Source organism: Microcaecilia unicolor, chromosome 5 (assembly GCF_901765095.1).
Source record: "Microcaecilia unicolor chromosome 5, aMicUni1.1, whole genome shotgun sequence".
Taxonomy (NCBI): Eukaryota; Metazoa; Chordata; class Amphibia; order Gymnophiona; family Siphonopidae; genus Microcaecilia; species Microcaecilia unicolor.
The window spans coordinates 265,009,836-265,028,783 of record NC_044035.1 but is presented as its reverse complement, the minus strand read 5'-3'; positions in this window follow the sequence as shown (position 1 = coordinate 265,028,783).

The following is an 18,948-nucleotide window of genomic DNA, read 5'->3' as shown; positions in this document are numbered from 1 at the left end:
CCCTAGGGGTCCCTGTAAGTTGACCCTGTGGAGGGCATAAGGCGTCTTAGCCCCATGAATACATTGTATGGCCACTTTTCCTTCATAGATCTCCCTCCCCGGGGGTCTCCTCCTCCGTATCTGTTCCCAGAGCCCTCTAGAGATCATGGATTGATCTGCGCCTGAGTCTAACATTGCCGTAATGGGTATCCCCTCTACCTTAACCTGAGTCAGGTACCGGGGCATACCCCCTTTTTCCAGACGCGAGATCCAACCCTCCCGCCACTGGCAATCCTTTTTTAAATGTCCAGCTCTACCACACTTAAAACACACTCTGGGACCAAAAGGGGCAGCCTTCTTACTCGGGCCTGCAACTACCTCGGGCTTCCTACCCCAAGTCGGGGTCTCTGGCTTGATGAGGGAAACTTTGGGGGGCCCCTCTTTCTCTACCACCCGGGCTTTTCCTCCTTCCAGCCCTGGGATACCCCACTGCTGGGCCTCGAGGTAGCACTCCAACCCAGCCGTCACCCCCTCCACCGTCTTACAGCCCCTCTTTATTAATTCAGCCCTAATTCCTTCGGGAAGACCCTGAAGGAATTGCTCCACCAGCAACTCCTGCAATACCTCTTGCAGGCTATGTTGCTCGGGCTCCAGCCATTTTTTCACTAAATCCATAAGTTTATTGGCTACGGCTCTAGGGGGGGTCCCCTTTTCCCATTTTGTGGCTCTAAACTTGCGTCTGTAAGCTTGGGTACTGAGCCCATATCTGTCTTTAATAGCCTCTTTCAGTCTTGCATAATTGGCAGCATCTACAGGAGATAAATCCCTAAAGGCTGCCAATGCCTCCCCTGACAAAGAAGGCACTAACCTCATAGCCCATTGCTCTCCTGGCCACCCCGCCGCCTCAGCCACCCTCTCAAATGCCGTCAAAAAATCGTCCACATTATCTTGTTCTGACAATTTTCCCCAGTTAAGTGAATGTAGGGATACAGGTCCTACCGCTCCTCCTGCTCCGCTCCCTTGTCCATTAGTTCCAGCTCCCTCCTCACGGGGAGTAGTAGCCCCTCTCTGAAAAAAATCCTGCAGCATGTGCAGTACGGGTTGCTGTTGATCGCGAGCGGCGGTCAAGGAGTCTTCGACTATTTTGGCGGTCAGTTCCTGTTGTTTTTGAAATTGCAGAGTCATCCATCCGAAGATCTCCTTGGGGTCCATCTCGAGGCCGGCACCACCACCTGGGAAAAGAAACACAGAGAAACCCCTCCAAGGGCGATTACCCCTTTTTATGTTGGGCTCTTTTCCTGACCCCTTTTATATCTCCCCTCCCCCGTCCGGCCCGCTTACCGGAACCCCAGATGGGTCTGCGTCTTTCTCCGCGTTGGCCCTCCAGAGGGGCTTCTCCCTCCGTCTGATCCCAGTCTCCTCTCTAGCGACAGGTCCTGCAGAAAGATCCCACCACTGCCACCATTTGTAGATTTGATCCAGCGGGCCCTCAGCTCAGATCCCTTTTTCTCTGTTGTCCCGGTTCCTTAGGGATCTTTCCACTCAAAACCCGGCTCCCTGGGGAGACAGGCTGTTTCCAGCACCTTTCAATTTACAGCAAGGCTTTTACCCCCAGTGCCAATTGCAGCAGGGCTTTTACAAACTCAGCTCTAAATGTAGCCTGGCTTTTCAAACAGTAGCAAGGCTTTTAAACACAATTCCACTTGCAGCAGGGTCTTTCCAAACACAGCCCTAAATGTAGCCTGGCTTTTCAAACACAGTCCCACAAAGTAGCAAGGCCTTTAAACACAGTTCCACTTGCAGCAGGGCTTTTCCAACCACAGCCCTAAATGTAGCCTGGCTTTTCAAACACAGTCTCACCAAGTAACAAGGCTTCTAAACATAGTTCCACGTGCAGCAGGGCTTTTCCAATCACAGCCCTAAATGTAGCCTGGCTTTTCAAACACCGTCTCACAAAGTAGCAAGGCCTTTAAACACAGTTCCACTTGCAGCAGGGCTTTTCCAAACACAGCCCTAAATGTAGCCTGGCTTTTCAAACACAGTCTCAAAAAGTAGCAAGGCTTTGCGCGGGCTCAAAGCCTCCGGGTCCCACCCTCGTGGTCAGCCTTTTCTCCTGACCTCCTCCCGCTTGACCCGGACAGCCCCCTATACCTCCTGCTCTGACTGAGTCAGAGCCAACAGCTCCATCGGTTCCTCAGGGACCTCCTCTGGCTCTCCTTGTTCCATTGCCTCTGGCTCCTCTCCTCCTCTCTCCTCTGGAGCCCAGTCCATTTTCTCCTCTCCCCTCCCCTCCTCCAGCTGATTCCCTTTTCCCTCATTAACCGGGTTCTGGGGTTGTTCTTTCTCCGCCCCTTTTTTCCCCCACCACCTTTTCCACCAGGCTAGGGCTTCAGCTTTCTCCCTTTTTGGTTGGCCCCCTTTTGGAGCCTCTGGGAGGTGCACCCTATTTCTCCCCCTTACCAGGTGCTCTCCTGGGGCTTTCTGGGACTTGTAGTGTTCTACTCTTATGTCCCTTTTGGGCAGGAACGGAACCCCCACCGTGCCTTCTTTCCCTTTTTGGTAGCTGGGGTTCCTCCCCATCCCCTTTCTTTCTCCAGACTCCTTACCATACTCCTTACAATATATATATATATATATATATATATATATATATATATAAAATCATTAGAACCACAAGGCAGAGACAGATTGCAATATAAAACTATAAAAAATACTGATGTCTGCATCTCGATTTACTCCCGTTTCCTAAGCTGCGCTAGCAGGTGCCGTGCGCTAATGCCAATACAGTTCATTCATTTTGAATAGGCTGTGTCGGCATTGCCGTGCAGCAGCCACTAGCACGGTTTAGTAACCAGGGGTGTTAATCCTTGAGAACTAACTGTACTAACATTATAAGTAAGGCATTGTTCTGTCCTTAAAAATAGTTTGCTGAGGCCACCTCCTCTCCAGGAGGGTCTGGGCATAGCCAGAATGCAGAAGCTGTAGTCTTGAAAAGAACGTCCCATAGATTTAGAATGGTCTACTAGAGGTTTTTGTTTTATAGATTTTTCAGTGGTGCTTCTGTGTTCAATAAGTCTCGTATTGAATATGTGCTTGGATTTTCCAATATACAGCAATCTACATGACAGATTGCAATGTAGATGACACCAACAAACTTACAATTTGAAAATTTTCTAAGCTCCAATCTTTCTTCAGTTTTGGGATGGATGAATATGTTGTTTCTCATATTTACATTGCAAACAGAGCAATTGCCTCAATGAAAGAGCAACAACTTCTTATGGATGGTGTTTGGTCCTGCAAAGCTGATGAAACTAAGATATCTTTTAAGTTACGTTCCCTGTACTACAATGAGCCTTTTTCAGAGAAGTGTTCTAGGCTTTGAATAATGTGCTAATGTTGTTCAAGAATCTTCACAATATCTCTAGATAGGTGTGTAAAAGGCATTGCATACACCACCTTTTCCTCCTCATAGCATCTTCCTATCTGTAGCTGCAGCCTTAATATATCCATCACTCATGCAATCTGTGGGGTAGTCATTTTCTTTGAAATGTTTCTTCATGTCTAGTGATCTTTCTTTAAAAACATGTGGACTGGAGCAAAACCTTTGATCGTAAGAAACTGAATATACAGCAGGTTTGATTTCAGTGTCCTGCTGTGGCTCCAGTCCACACGTTTCAGAGAAAAGGGCTACCTCATAGATTCTTTTTACCTCCATCCTGGATTATGCAGACTGTTTACCTTTCTTCTATTTAGGAGCCAAACAACGGGCATCCAATGTGCTGACCTTAGTGGAGCGCATGATCTGGTGCGGGAGGTAATGGTGCTGGGGCCGCTTGATAACAGTGATCATAATATGATCGGATTTGATATTAGCTTTGAAGTAAGCATACGAGGGAAATCAAATACATTAGCGTTTAACTTTTAAAAAGGAGACTATGATAAAATGAGAACGGTGAAAAAAATAATTAGAGGAGCGGCTGCGAGGGTCAAAAATTTACAACAGGCGTGGATGCTGTTCAAAAACACCATCCTGGAAGCCCAGGCCAAATATATTCCGCGTATTAAAAAAGGAGTACGGAAGACCAAACAACAGCCGGCATGGTTAAAAAGTGAGGTGAAGGAAGCTATTAGAGCTAAAAGAAAATCCTTCCGAAAATGGAAGAAGGAACCGACTGAAAATAATAAGAAGCAACATAAGGAATGTCAAGTCAATTGCAAAGCACTGAAAAGGAAGGCTAAGAGGGACTTTGAAAAAAAGATTGCGTTTGAGGCCAAAACACTAAAGTAAACATTTTTGTAGGTATATTAAAAGCAGGAAGCCGGCAAAAGAATCGGTTGGACCGCTAAATGACCGAGGAATAAGAGGGGTGATCAGGGAAGACAAAGCCGTAGCGGAGAGATTAAATGAATTCTTTGCTTCGGTCTTCACCAAGGAAGATTTGGGTGTGATACCAGTGCCAGAAATGGTATTCGAAGCTGACAAGTTAGAGAAACTTAATGGATTCTCTGTAAACCTGGAGGATGTAATGGGGCAGTTCTACAAACTGAAAAGTAGCAAATCTCCTGGACCGGATGGTATTCATCCCAGAGTACTGATAGAACTGAAAAATGAACTTGCGGAGCTATTGTTAGTAATATGTAATTTATCCTTAAAATCGATCGTGGTACCGGAAGACTGGAGGGTGGTGTAACGCCGATTTTTAAAAAACAATTTATGCATCTCGTTTTTCCTACATAAGCAAACAACTGTGGAACGCATTACCAAAAGCCTTGAAAACAACGTACGACCACCTAAACTTCCAGAAATCACTAAAAACCAACCTGTTTAAAAAGGCATGCCCTACCGATCCAACTTAAATGCCTGCAACACAACCAAACTAAAGCACGTAATGGACATAACACAACTCTTCCGTTTTCCGATTCCCTAATGTGTTTGATCTTACCACAACATCACCCTGCATTTGTTCACACCGGAGCCTGCAAAGGCCTCTCCGGTACTATGTAAGCCATATTGAGCCTACAGATAGGTGGGAAAATGTGGGATACAAATGTAACAAATAAATAAATAAAATAAATATCCTGAAAAGCTGACTGACAAGGGGTTCTGTAGGACTGGACATGTGAAACACTGTGCTAGACCAGAGAATCGACATAGAAGGAATATTGCAGGTAGTGTGTGGCAGATACTGCACACTAACCATCTCTTCTGCAGCTAGTACAGCCCACTTAGCACCTCCTAGGAGGCACTAACTGATTTTGCGCTAATCGCAACCTAAGTATCAAACACTAATGGAAGTGTTAACACAGGACTTGCAAAGCAAGATGCTGGCACGCCTCCAATAGTTGTTTTTTTAGATTTGTAGCTATTGTGCCTTGTTTTTCTGCGTTAAGCAGTGGTAACTGCAAAATTTAACGCACTTTAGTAATAAAACCCCTTAATTAGCTAGCACACATAATTTTAAAGCATTGCAGATGGAATGAAGCCATAGTTACTGTAACAAACAGGATGCTGTTTAATAAGGTGTGTTAATGTTTTTAGCACGCCTATATTTAGTTCGCACGCTAACCATGTAGGCGCCTATAGGGATATTGTAGGCACGAACATGGTTAACACGCCTCTAACGCTGCTTAGTAAACAGGGCCCTAACATTTTCATGCAGCATACACACACACATGGATTTCTGATTATGTAGCCAGCATGTAGATGTATTTCCAATGAAATGGCCTACTGCTTAAAAAAAATGTGAATGCCCCTATGCTAAACTCAGACTTCTAGCTCAGCCCCTTTTTTGAATATCTGTATAAACCAGTAACAGAGGGTTGAATATCAGTACTGAGGACAAGAAGGGAGGTGAAAGAAGAGAAGAAACTTCCAAAAGAGGTAAAGCCAGAGGAAAAAAACATGTCCCAGATGTCTGCCAAGAGAAAGTCTAGCATCAGAAGGTGCCTCAGGTCATCCACATCTATGAGTACCTTATAACACTGGGGCAACCCTGAAACATAAGTACATAAGTAATGCCACACTGGGAAAAGACCAAGGGTCCATCGAGCCCAGCATCCTGTCCCCGACAGCGGCCAATCCAGGCCAAGGGCACCTGGCAAGCTTCCCAAACGTACAAACATTCTATACATGTTATTCCTGGAATTGTGGATTTTTCCCCAAGTCCATTTAGTAGTGGTTTATGGACTTGTCCTTTAGGAAACCGTCTAACCCCTTTTTAAACTCTGCCAAGCTAACCGCCTTCACCAGTTCATGCTGCAGCCTCAGGATGCCAGAAGTTGTCTTTCAATAGACTAATTACAGCAATAGTTATCACAATATGCAAGCAAAGTTCAAGTGGCTGACACCCACCATTACCAGGTGCTGTATTGCCTGAGCTCACTTGCCCTTCTATGATGTCCCTGCCATGCAGAAACAGTCTCAGGAAGCCCTTGGTGGTTGTGATTAAAGTTTCATGGCACCAGAATCCCAGAATTCTGATTGAGCTGGAAGAATAAAGAGAAAAGTGGAACTACTTTTCCGTTTTTTTTTTTTAAATAACGGAAGAAAGAATGTAGCAGTCTTCAAAACAGAAAATATTCTAGTATCATACTGAAAGATTAACATCTAGGAGTCAGAATGAATTTACAATGAATGTTAAGGTTATGCTGATTACAGGCACAAGCCTCACAGATCCGCTTTCTGTAAGAGGAGATCATTGTGCAGAGTCCTTGTTACAGCATTTGCACAGAGCAAAGGATTTTTTTTTTGATTGACAGCTTATTGAAAGAGCTTCAATCATGGGAAAAAAACCACAGAAGCATATTTGATTGTGAACATGGTTATTTATCATATAATACATGAAATGAAAAAAAAATCAGATATGAATAAACCAACTTTACCTCCAAGGAAAACTAATACACTCTTTTCACAAAATGCCATAACCACTTTCTTAAGGTAATCTTTCTCATTATTTCACATGTGTAAGCGCACGTGCTTAGAATGATGCTGTGGCATGACCTAGCTCATTTCAATAAAATTGGAATACCATTATTGGACAATGCAACATGAAAATCGGTAGGTATCTCCTAGGCTCTAAATTAGAGCTAGTCCCTTTCCTGCTATCCTACAATAGGACAGGATTTTTTTATTTTTCTGTTAAACAAAAAGGGAAAACTTCAAAAACAAAAAAGGTGATTTTTTTTTCCAGCTGGAAGAAATCTCTATAACTTTAAACATCTAACTTATATGTTATACCTATATTCAACAAACCAAAATGCCCAGGTTGCTTGGGTGCATATAAAGGTATAACGCTAACCATTTAAGTAAGACATTTAAGGTTGCATGGTTTGCTGGCTGCCCAAGATGCAGGTATAAGTAATAGGAAGAGTAGTTGAATTTTGCTGCTCTCCAGAACTTTTAGTGGACCACATGACCCTTTCCTTTCCAAAATTATTTTAAAAAATAATGGCAGTGCAATTCCCCCTCCCCCCATTCTTCAAATGTACTCTAAGCCCTTATGAAAGGTCTGAGGGAGAAGGAGAGGCTCTTACCTCCTACTGCACTGCGCTGCTGAATGCTGCTATATTGGTACTTAATACTCATTTATTCACCCAACAAATGCCTGATCTCTGCAACACAATAACACTAGAATTCAAAATTCACAAAACACAACTCTCCCACTCTTCAATGACCTTATGTGGCTGTCTCACATGAACTTTATCTCATCTCAACATCACTCTGTATTCGTAAACACCGGAGAGTGCAAACGCACCTCTGGTACAATGTAAGCCACATTGAGCCTGCAAATAGGTGGGAAAATGTGGGATACAAATGCAACAAATAAATAAATTAAATAATAAATACTCAAGCAGTGATTGGCCCTTTCACAGAGAGCTGTCACTCACTGAAAGGACCAATCCCTGCTCAGTACTGAATACCAGTAGCTGGATGGGTCTCTTCACTGACAGCTCTCTATGACAGAGCCATTACTAACCTAGGTATAGCCATACTGGGTCAGACCAATGGTCCATCCTGCCTAGTATGCTGTTTCCAACAGTGGTCAATCCAGGTCACAAGTATCTGGCAGAAACCCAAATATTTATACTCCCTTTCATATACAAACCGCCAACAAAATTAAAGGCAGGAACAATCACAGATAGTGTGTGTAAAAATAACCTCAAACCGTTATAGCCTTAAATAATATGCCATACACATTAAAGTTGTATTATATTCTATGGCAGCTGTGTAGAAAGACATAGATCAGAAACAAGGAAGGGGTTGCATAGAACAAGTCAAAAGAGATGAAGCTGCAGGTTAATGTTGGCAAATCTTTCTTCCACAAGTGGTCAATTTAAATGAAGTTGGCAAAACCATCTTTAGATATTCTTGCATTTTATTAAAAAATGTTAATTCATCATTGGCTATTTCTGTCTGCATTGGCTTGTTCTCAGTGCTTACATGCCTTTGTGGTATCACTCAGCACTATGAAAGTATGTCTCTCGGGATATTGGCTCGGTGATATGGCTGATTTTTTAGTTTTTGAAACCACATCTCCAGATGATGCCAGGAGGAAATAATAGTTTTGCCTGCAGCTCAGTGTCTGAAATTCAGCCTTTTAACTGCTAGCCTTGCATCCATTAATCACTGTCTAGTTGCTGCTAACAATCAGTCAGAATAGAAAGCCATATCCAGTGCTGTGCTAGACTATACCCAAGCTTTATGCCATGACGGCATCTGCTATGATGCGTCATGACATGTGGGATGTAAATAGTTCATGAAAGTCATGATGGGCAAAAGGAAAGCAAGTTTTAAAGTCATTTGCTTACGTAAATAACCTTTGGCCATTAAAAAATATGTTGGTCACATGCTGTGATTTCTACTTCCCTCTGTTCTAGACTCTTCCTCCTGTCTATTTATGATTTATTCTCTCTCTTATATTCTTCTTTCTCCTTACATGCATCTCATAAAAATCCCCCTAGGTTGTCCAGAGATCCCCAGCCTTATTCCCCAGTCTTTCACTATATCTTGTCTCTCCCTCTTCCCCTCTCTCTTTCTCTCCACCCTCTATCCAGCATCCCCCCTGTCTCCCTATCATCCAATGTGCAGCATATTTCCCCCATCTCTCCCCCACCCCTTGGTTCAGTCCAGTGAGTTCCCATGTTCTTATTTCTCCCCCTGCCTTCGCATCTCCATTTCTTATAATCTTCCCATCTCCTCCACCCCTATGTCTAGTAGCATCTTCTCCATCTCCCTCCTGTGTCCAGCCTGCCAGCATCTTATTCCCACCCCATGTTCAGCCTGCCAGCACCTCATTTTCCTCTCCCCACATCCAGCTTCCCAGCATCTCATTCCCCCTGACAAGCCTGTCAGCATGCCATTTTCCCCTATGTCCAGTCCACCTCACCAGCATTTCATTCCCTACCCCTTATGTCCAGCTTGCCAGCATCTCATCCACTCTCATGTCCAGCCTGCCAGCATCTTATTGTCCTTCTACCATGTGTCCAGCCCTCCAGCATGTCATTCTCCCCTGTGTCCAGCCAACCAGCATTTCCCCCCCCCACCACCATGTGTAGCCTGCTAGCATCTCCTTCCCCCCTTTCTGTGTACAGCCTGCCAGCAACTCTTTCCCTTTCTCAAGCCTGCCTGCATGTCATTTCCCCCTATGTCCAGCCTACCAGCATCATATTTCCCCTCCCATGTCCAGCCTGCTAGCATTTCATAACCCTCCCTCCCCTTGTCTAGCCTTCCAGCATCTCATTCCATACCCCTTGTGTCCAGCCTGCCAGCATCTCATCCACCCTCATATCCAGCCTGCCATATCTTGTTCTCCCCTAATGCATCCAACCCTCCAGCATGTCATTCTCCCCTCTGTCCAGCCTACCAGCATTTTCTTCCCTCCCTCTCCTCCATGTATAGACTACAAGCAACTAAATGCTGGAAACTTAGGAAGTATGTGATGGGGGGGGGGGGGGGGGGCATAGGGAGATGCCACAGCATGCTTAATTTTTTCTAGCCATAATTATTTTTTTTAAATCAGGACTAATAAATAATACATTAATCGTAGCATTTAGTGTGATTTACGTGCAGCCCTAAGAGATATAGGTATAGATTTAGAAACATATAGAGAGATAAAACAGGGAATACAAGGTGATACTTTTTCATTGATCTAACAATAGATTTTTGACTAACTTTGGTTCCCATCTTTAAATTTGAAGACTGAATGGTGAGAAGGAGGGATGAAATCTAAATAACTATAGATGGGATCTCTTACACACCCAGCTCTATAAAGTAGTGTGGTTGTCTTGTTATCTATAGTATTCTAGTATTACCATCTTTTGCTTATTCTGTCCTGACTTAGTGGAGTTTTAGCTCAGGGTATCCACCTTGTATTCTTGTTTTGTTTTTATTGAATACCATTCCATACATTAACTTTTAATTCTCAGTATTAATGCAGAGGGGATTAACTCCAGTGCAAACCTCATATAGGGCTAAATTCTATATATGGTGCCTGAAAAATCCACATTTTACTTGGCGTAAATCTAAACACTATATTAGGCACAGAGTGGGTATATTCTATATTAATGAGCATAGATTTTAGAAATGCCTATTCTACACTCATGCCCTCTTTTCAACTATGAGACTTGGGATTTATACGCACCATATCACATAGAATATGCTTGTCAAGGTGTACATGTAAATCTTAATGTTGATTAGCTAGTTAAGCAATTAAGTTACACACATATTTATAGAACAGTTGTGTAGATAGATGGGCCATGGGGGCCTGGATTCCCCCCCCCCCCCCCCAAATTTGCTGCTCAGTTTCACTAAAAGGAGCATGCCTGACACGAGGGGAAGAGACAGCAGGGCAGGCAATGTGGTGGCGCCAGAGACTGGCGCTGGATGAAGTCTTCAGCTGGCAGGGGGGTTGGGGACCCATGCCATCTAAGGTATTTGCGGTGAGGGGGGGGTGGCGAGGTGGCAGAGGGGAGGCGGTGAGGTGGTAAAGGGGGGAGTGGTGGCAGTGCAGCAACCAAAATGTGACCTCCTCCACCACCACCTTGGGCTCTGGCCCCCTCCCACCTCGAGGTCTGGCTATGCCCCTGTTATAGAATGTAGTTCAATTTCAGCGTGGAAATTAAGGAGTAATATATAGTATTTGGGGGATAGTGGTAAAAAAAATTGCAGGTCATGCAGTTGGGAGGGGTTAATGTTTGTGCTGTTGCTGTGAGTTTTCCCTAGACACAGAATGGAAGAAACTCTTTTCGTATCAGAGTCCTATGAGCTTGATTTATGGAAGTATATTCCTACAAGCACAAAACATGGCCAGGCTTGGTATAAATCAGGTATACAGTGCCAGCACAAAAGAGACATTTTTCTAGAGGTAGCTAGAGACTTTTACCTTTATGCAAACCTTCCACTGCCTGAGTTTGGAAAATGCTTCAAAATCCTCTGTATAAAGAATGCCTCCAGGTAGCCCTAGGCTGTTGATGTCAGTGCTCATGAGTGGTCCAAGCCTGCCCCCTCTGATGGATCACATCAATAGTTTAGAACCTGCTGTACTTCTCATATGTCCTTTTTGTTTCTTTTGTTGTTCAGGCTAACAACAAAAGCCTGACTCTATAATATGTTAGACCTGCATTTTTAAAATGCCAGCCACGTGCAAATTTTGTCAGCTGCAAATGCACGGCTCTGAGACAAAATCCTCTTGTCATACTGACAGCATTGTTCTACGGAATCAATTTGGCTTGTTGCCCCATCCATATGGAACAGCTAGTTACATTATCATATTCATATGAAGGCCTAGTGCAGAGTGAAAATCTGAATCAGGCCTTTGATTAACCAAATTCTCTTTCACTATTACTACACTTCTAATAGAAATATCTATATATCATTTTAAGGTCATTTTAGCAAGTTAAAGATAGAAAGTTAATTTCAAATGGCTGAAAAAAACTGCACAGATTATGGATTTATTCATTTCTACTTATACTTCAACCACTATTCCAATAGTTGAGGATATATATCGCTTTTTTCCAGGAATTGTTGTTGTTTTTTTGTTTTTTTTTTCAATTTCTTATCTAACTTTACATGTGTATGTAATTTGATGAGAGGTTGCCTAGACAGTGAAGGCAAGAGGTGTCTAACTACCTATCTATGGAAATAAGCAGTGGATTTTCCCCAGGTCCATCTTAATAATGGGTTATGGACTTTTCTTATAGGAAGATAGCCAAACCTTTTTTAAACCTTGCTAAGCTAACTACTTTTAACACATTCTCTGGCAACAAATTCCAGATTTTAATTACATATTGAGTAAAGAAATATTTTCTCTGATTTCTTTTAAATTTACTACTTCGTAGCTTCATTTCGTGTCCTCTAGTCCTAGTATTTTTGGAAAGAGTAAACAAGCGTTTCATGTCTACCAATTCCACTCCACTCATTATTTTATAGACTTCTATGATATCTCCCCTCAGCCATCTTTTCTCCAAGCTGAAGAGCCCTAGCCGTTTTAACATTTCCTCATAGGGAAGTCATCCCATCCCCCGTATCATTTTCATCACCCTTCTTTGTACCTTTTCTATTTCTACTATATCTTTTTGAGATGTGGTGACCAGAATTGCACACAATATTCGAGGTGCAGTCACACCATGGGGCAATACAAAGGCATTATAACATTCTCATTTTTGTTTTCCATTCCTTTCCTTATAATTCCTAACATTCTATTTGCTTTCTTAGCTGCCTCTACACAAGGATCAGAGGATTTCAATGTGTCATTAATGATGACATCTAGATCCTTTTCCTGGTCAGTGACTCCTAATGTGAAACCTTGCATCATGTAACTATAGTTCAGCTTCCTCTTTCCCATATGCATTACTTTGCATTAGCTCACATTAAACATCATCTGCCATTTGGATGCCCAATCTCCCAGTCTCGTAAGGTCCTCTTGTAATTTTTCTCAATCCACTTGTGATTTAACAACTTTGAATATCTTTGTGTCATCAACAAATTTTATTACCTCACTAGTTACTTCCATCTCCAGATCATTTATAAATATGTTAAAAAGCAGCGGTCCCAGCACAGACCCCTGCAGAACTCTACTATCTACCCTTCTCCATTGAGAATACTGACCATTTAAACCTACTCTTTATTTTCTATCATTATACCAGTTTTTAATCCACAATAGAACACTATCTCCTATCCATGACTTTCCAATTTCCTCTGGAGTCTTTCATGCGGTACTTTGTGAAGTGCCTTTTGAAAATCCAGATATCACCTTTATCCACATGTTTGTTCACCCCTTCAAAGAAATGTAGTAGATTGCTGAGGCAAGATTTCCCTTCACTAAATCCATGTTGGCTTTGTCTCGTTAATCCATGCTTTTGAATATGTTCTGTAAATTTGTTCTTTATAATAGTCTCTACCATTTTGTCAGGCACCAGTGTCAGGCTCAATGGTCTATAATTTCCTGTATCACCTCTGGAACCTTTTTAAAAAATTGGCATTACATTGGCCACCCTCCAATCTTCCAGTACCATGCTTGATTTTAAAGATAAATTACATATTACTAACAATGGTTCCGCAAGTTCACTTTTCAATTCTATCAGTACTCTGGGTTGAATATTATCCGGTCCAGGCGATTTGCTAGTCTTCAATTTGTCAAATTGTGCCATTACATCTTCCAGGTTTACAGAGATTTCATTCAGTTTCTCTGACTCGTCAGTTTGAACACCATTTCTGGCACTGGTATCTTTCCCAAATCTTACTCGCTGAAGACTGAAGCAAAAAATTAATTTAATGTTTTCTCTATGACTTTGTCTTTCCTGAGTGTCCCTTTTACCCCTCGGTCCTCTGGTGGCCCAACTGATTCTTTTGCTAGGTTCTTGCTTCTAATATACCTAAAAACGTTTTTACTATCCCCCCTGTTTACAAAGCTGCACTAGCGGCTGCCGCGTGGTATTGCCGACACAGCCTATTCAGAGTGAATGGGATGTGCCGGCAGTACCATACTGCCAGCCACTAGCATGGCTTTTTAAACAGAGGCCTATGTGTTTTTAACGCCAATGCAATCTTTTCAAAGTCTCTCTTTGCCATCCTTGTCAGCGCTTTGCTTTGGATTTGCCATTACTTATGACGTTTCTTATTACTTTCAGTTGGATCCTTGTTCCATTTTCTAAAGGATTTCCTTTTAGCTGTAATAGCTTCTTTCACCTCACTTTTTAACCATGCACATTTGGCCTTCCTTTCTCCTTTATTAATACATGGAATATTACTGGCCTAGGCTTCTAGGATGGTATTTTTGAACATTCATGCCTGATGTAAATTTTTGACCTTTGCAGCTGCTTCTCTAAGTTATTTTTCACCGTTCTTCTCATTTTATCATAGTCTCCTTTTTGAAAGTTAAAAATTAACATATTGAGTTAAATGTTAATATAAAAAAAATGTATGTTAGAGGGTTCACATCTCAGTCCCTCCACATTTGGAATAAGTTGTAATCATAATTAATTATTTTCCCATCCAAAATTGTGTTTTCAAACATTCAGGGGTGAATTCTATATATGATGCCCAAAAAATTGGTGCTGAAAAAAGCACTGTTCTATAAACTGCGCTGAAAGATGCCATTTTACAAAATGGCGGTAAGCCCAATGTGGATTTACTGCTGACTAAAAAGGAAGTACCGCCAGGCTACTGCAGCAGCCCAGTGGTAGTTCCCACCCCCAGCATGCCGTCATATCCGGTGCTACAAAAATATTTTTATTTTTGTAGCGCTGGTGTATACCCGGCAGTAATTATGCAGTGCTGCCCTTTTACTGCCGGGTTAGCGTGGGAGCCCTTACCTCCACCTCGATTGGATGCACTGCATAGATAGACATCTGCAAAAAAATACCCGATTTAGATGTTTTGAGAAGAAATCCATCTAAACATTGCTTTATAACAATTTTTGGATGTTTTTGTCTTTTGAGAATAAGCCCCAACATGTGCTATTCATTACGGATTTTGATAAGCTGATTTCAAATATGAAAATTAAAACATTTGATTGGCTACTGTTTCTAAGATATTTCAGTTTTTACATTTTATTTATATGTTTACTGTTTAGATGGTTGATATTCAAAATGATTTAACTGGCCAGAAATGGCCTCTGACTGGTTAAATTGCTTGTTCCGGGCTATCTGCTAATTTTCAATGGCAATTAATTGGTAATTGACATTAAAAATTAGTGGTTAGCGCCTAGGTGAAAACTGGCTATTTTGAGGGCATTCCATAGGCAGTTTTCACCTAGGCGCTAACCACTAATTTTCAATGTCAATTACCAGTTAATATTCAGCACTTAACTGGCCAGAATAACTACATAAATGGGACCGCATAAAATGCAGTCCTATCTTTATATAGCCAAGATGTGGTCCAGCATTAAATATCTGGGAAAAATGCCAGTGGTGGTCAGCAAAACACTCACCGCCACACTCCCTAGGGGTTGATATTCAGCTGGTAGCGATCAACATTTGATACTCAGAAATTCAATGCTGGGCATGTTTGGGCTACAACATTAAATTTCTGTGTTTACAGAGCCAGCAAAACAATAGCCAGTTTTATATACATACATACATACATACATTCATTCATTATAATTTAGTCCTTATTCGGTGTGTACTGGATTCTTCTTGGCTTGTAGCTTATATTCATGAAATGGAGCATCTCTTGTTAATGTCCAGCAAAAGTCTGCAAGCATTAATGGGTTTCATTTGTCCTGAGAGCGTTGCTCTATTCCTCCAATCTCCTGGTGAAATTGTTCACTGTGCTCGTCCCTCAGTGATGCACGGTTGGGTGGAAAAAAATCTAGATGAGAGTGCAAAAAATGTATCTTTAGTGACATGCTGCAGTCAAGGCTTTTGTATGTCTTGAGGAGAATTTCTACCAACTGCTTGTACTTGTCTGCCTTGATATTTCAGAAAAAAAAATGTGTTGCCACTAACTGGAAGGTTTTCATGTTGTCTTTTCCTTGTCACACTGTGCATGATCAAATGCATCATCTTGAAGAAATTGGCGAATCTGAGGATCCACAAAGACAATGTCATTTAACTTAGAAACGTAACTTCAGAAAATTTCCATGGAAGTACTTGAAAGCTGCTTTTGTTTTGTCCATGGCCTCAACAAAATACTTTGTTAGCCCCAAAGGCGTATGTATAGTGAAATGTGAAATGCTAGCTCATCTTAGTAAATAGGGTCCTTAGTATTTTGCAACCATTCTTGTGTTTTGTCATTTAAGGTTTTTTGAACATTAAAAAAAATGTTTTGATCATATTTAAACTGATTGTGCAATGATTACATTATAAACAGGTGTGATTTAGTGGCACTATGCTATGTCCATGCCATTCCAGCATTTATGAACACAGTTACAATAGCAAATATTTTTTTAAATTTTTTTTGCTTAATTTTTTCACTTACTTTTTGTGGAGGATCTCTATAAAACATAAGAATAGCCATACTGGGTCAGACCTATTGTTCATCTTGCCCAGTATCCTGCTTCCAACATAGCCAATCCAAGTGACAAGTACCTGGCAGAAAATCAATTAGTAGCAACATTCCATGCTACCAATCCGAGGGCAAGCAGTGATTTCACTATGTCCATCTCAATAAAAGATTATGGACTTTTCCCCCAGGAGCTGGTCCAAACATTTTTTAAACCCAGATATGCTAATTACTGTTACCATATCCTCCGACAATGAGTTCCAGAGCTTAACTATTCTTTGAGTGAAAAAATGTTTCCTCCTATTTGTTTTTAAATTATTTCCATGTAATTTCATTGAGTATCCCCTGGTCTTTGAATATTTTGAAACAGTGAAAAATCAATTCACTTTTACCCATTCTACTGCACTCAGGATTTTGTAGACCTCAATCTTATCCCCTCTCAGTCGTCTCTTTTCCAACCACTTTAGCCTTTCCTCATATGAAAGGACTTCCATCCCCTTTATCATTTCGGTTGCTCTTCTTTGAACCTTTTCTAATTGGGTTTCTGCCAGATCCTTGTGATCTGGATTGGCCACTGTTGGAAACAGGATACTGGGCTAGATAGACCATTGGTATGACCCAATACTGCTATTCCTATGATCTTATGTAATTCCACATATTTCTTTTTTGAGATACGGTGACCAGAATTGAATGTAGTAATCAATTTGAGGTCACACAATGGAGTGATACAGAGGCATTATAATATTCTCCGATTTCCAGATTATATATAAATATGTTAAATAGCACCGGTCCTAGTACAGATTCCCGTGGCTCTTCAATATTCACCCTACTCCATTGTGAAAAATGGTCATTTAACCCTACTCTCTCTTTTCCTAATCCACATTTCAATTATCCCATGACTTTTTAATTTTCTTTTTAATTTTCTCAGGAGTCTCTCATGAGGAAATTTGTCAAACGCTTTCTGAAAATCTAAATACACTACATCATCTAGCTCACCTTTGTCCACATGTTTATTCATGCCTTCAAAGAAATGAAACAAATTGGTGAGGCAAGACTTCCCTTGGCTGAACCCATGCTGACTCTTTCCCATTAAACCATGTTTGTCTTAAGTGTTCTGTAATTTTATTCTTTATAATAGTTTCTACTATTTTGCCCAGCACTGAAATCAGGCTTTCTGGTCTGTAATTTATTGGATCATCCCTGGAACCCTTTTTAAAAATTGTGTTATATTGGCCATTGTGTTATATTGTGTTATATTGGCCATCCTCCAATCTTCAGATAGTATGGATGATGTTAACGACAGGTTAAAGATTACTAACAGCAAATCAGCAATTTTATGTTTGAGTTATTTCAGTTCCCTGGGGTGTATTCCATCTGATCCAGGTGATTTATCACTCTTTAATTTGTCCATTTGGCTCAGTATATCTTCCAGGATCACCAAGATTTCTTTCAGTTCCTTTGCATCTTCACCCTTGAAAATCATTTCCAGTACAGGAAGGTCTCTTACATCTTCTTCTGTAAAGACCAAAGCAAAGAATTCATTCAGTCTCTGTGCTATGGCCTTGAGGTTCCTGAGTACCCCTTTAGATCTTTTATGATCTAACAGTCCCACAGATTCCCTCACAGGCTTTCTGTGCCTGAAAAAGGTGTTACTATGACTTTTGTCTCCATGGCAAGTTTTTCTTCATATTCTCTTTTAGCCTTTTTTATCAATGCTTTGTATCTAGCTTATATTGCTTCTTATTTTCTTCATTTGGATCCTTTTCCATTCTTTGAAGGATGTTCTTTTGACTCTAATAGCCTCTTTCACTTCACATTGCTTTGGAAGAAAGACAGAAGAGGGGAGATACTGTAATGGTATCAGTTTATTACTGAAATATGTAGCATGTTTGCTGGATTATATATACACCAATATATTTGTGTATCTTTTGAAGATATATGTTTGTGCAGCTTTTGGAGAATAGTTTCATTTCAAGCCCCTCTCTCTCCATTCCTTTTTCTGGGAACTTCTCAGAGCAGGAATCACAAACACTTAACAAACACAAAAGAGCTTCCTCTGCCCTCCCACCTAACAAAAGATGGACTAAGGTGGACACCTGAATAAAACAAAGAACTCAGGAGAAGCATAAACAGGACATTTGCTTGTCAAAGGTATACCTGCCCCTCCCATCAGCTTCCAGACATGTGCAGAAAGGAAGGACTTGTAATGTGTATCTGCCCCAGAGACTGAACAGGACATCAAAAGAAAATCCAGACTGTAAGTCTCCTGATGTCATACCAGGACTCAGGGGTCGTGTGCAGACATGAGACCATATACCACAATGCTTTGCAAATGCTCAGGGGTCATGTGGAAACCAGGAAATCAGGACAAAGATCCACATGGCATATCCTCCTGCAGCTTGCAAGATATAAAAGCAAAAGCTGTTTCCCCAAGACTCAGATTCTCTTCAACTGCAAGCAAGATTCTCTTCACTGCAAGCAACTCAGATTCTCTTCAGCTGCAGAAGCCCTCCTGTCCTCAACATGTG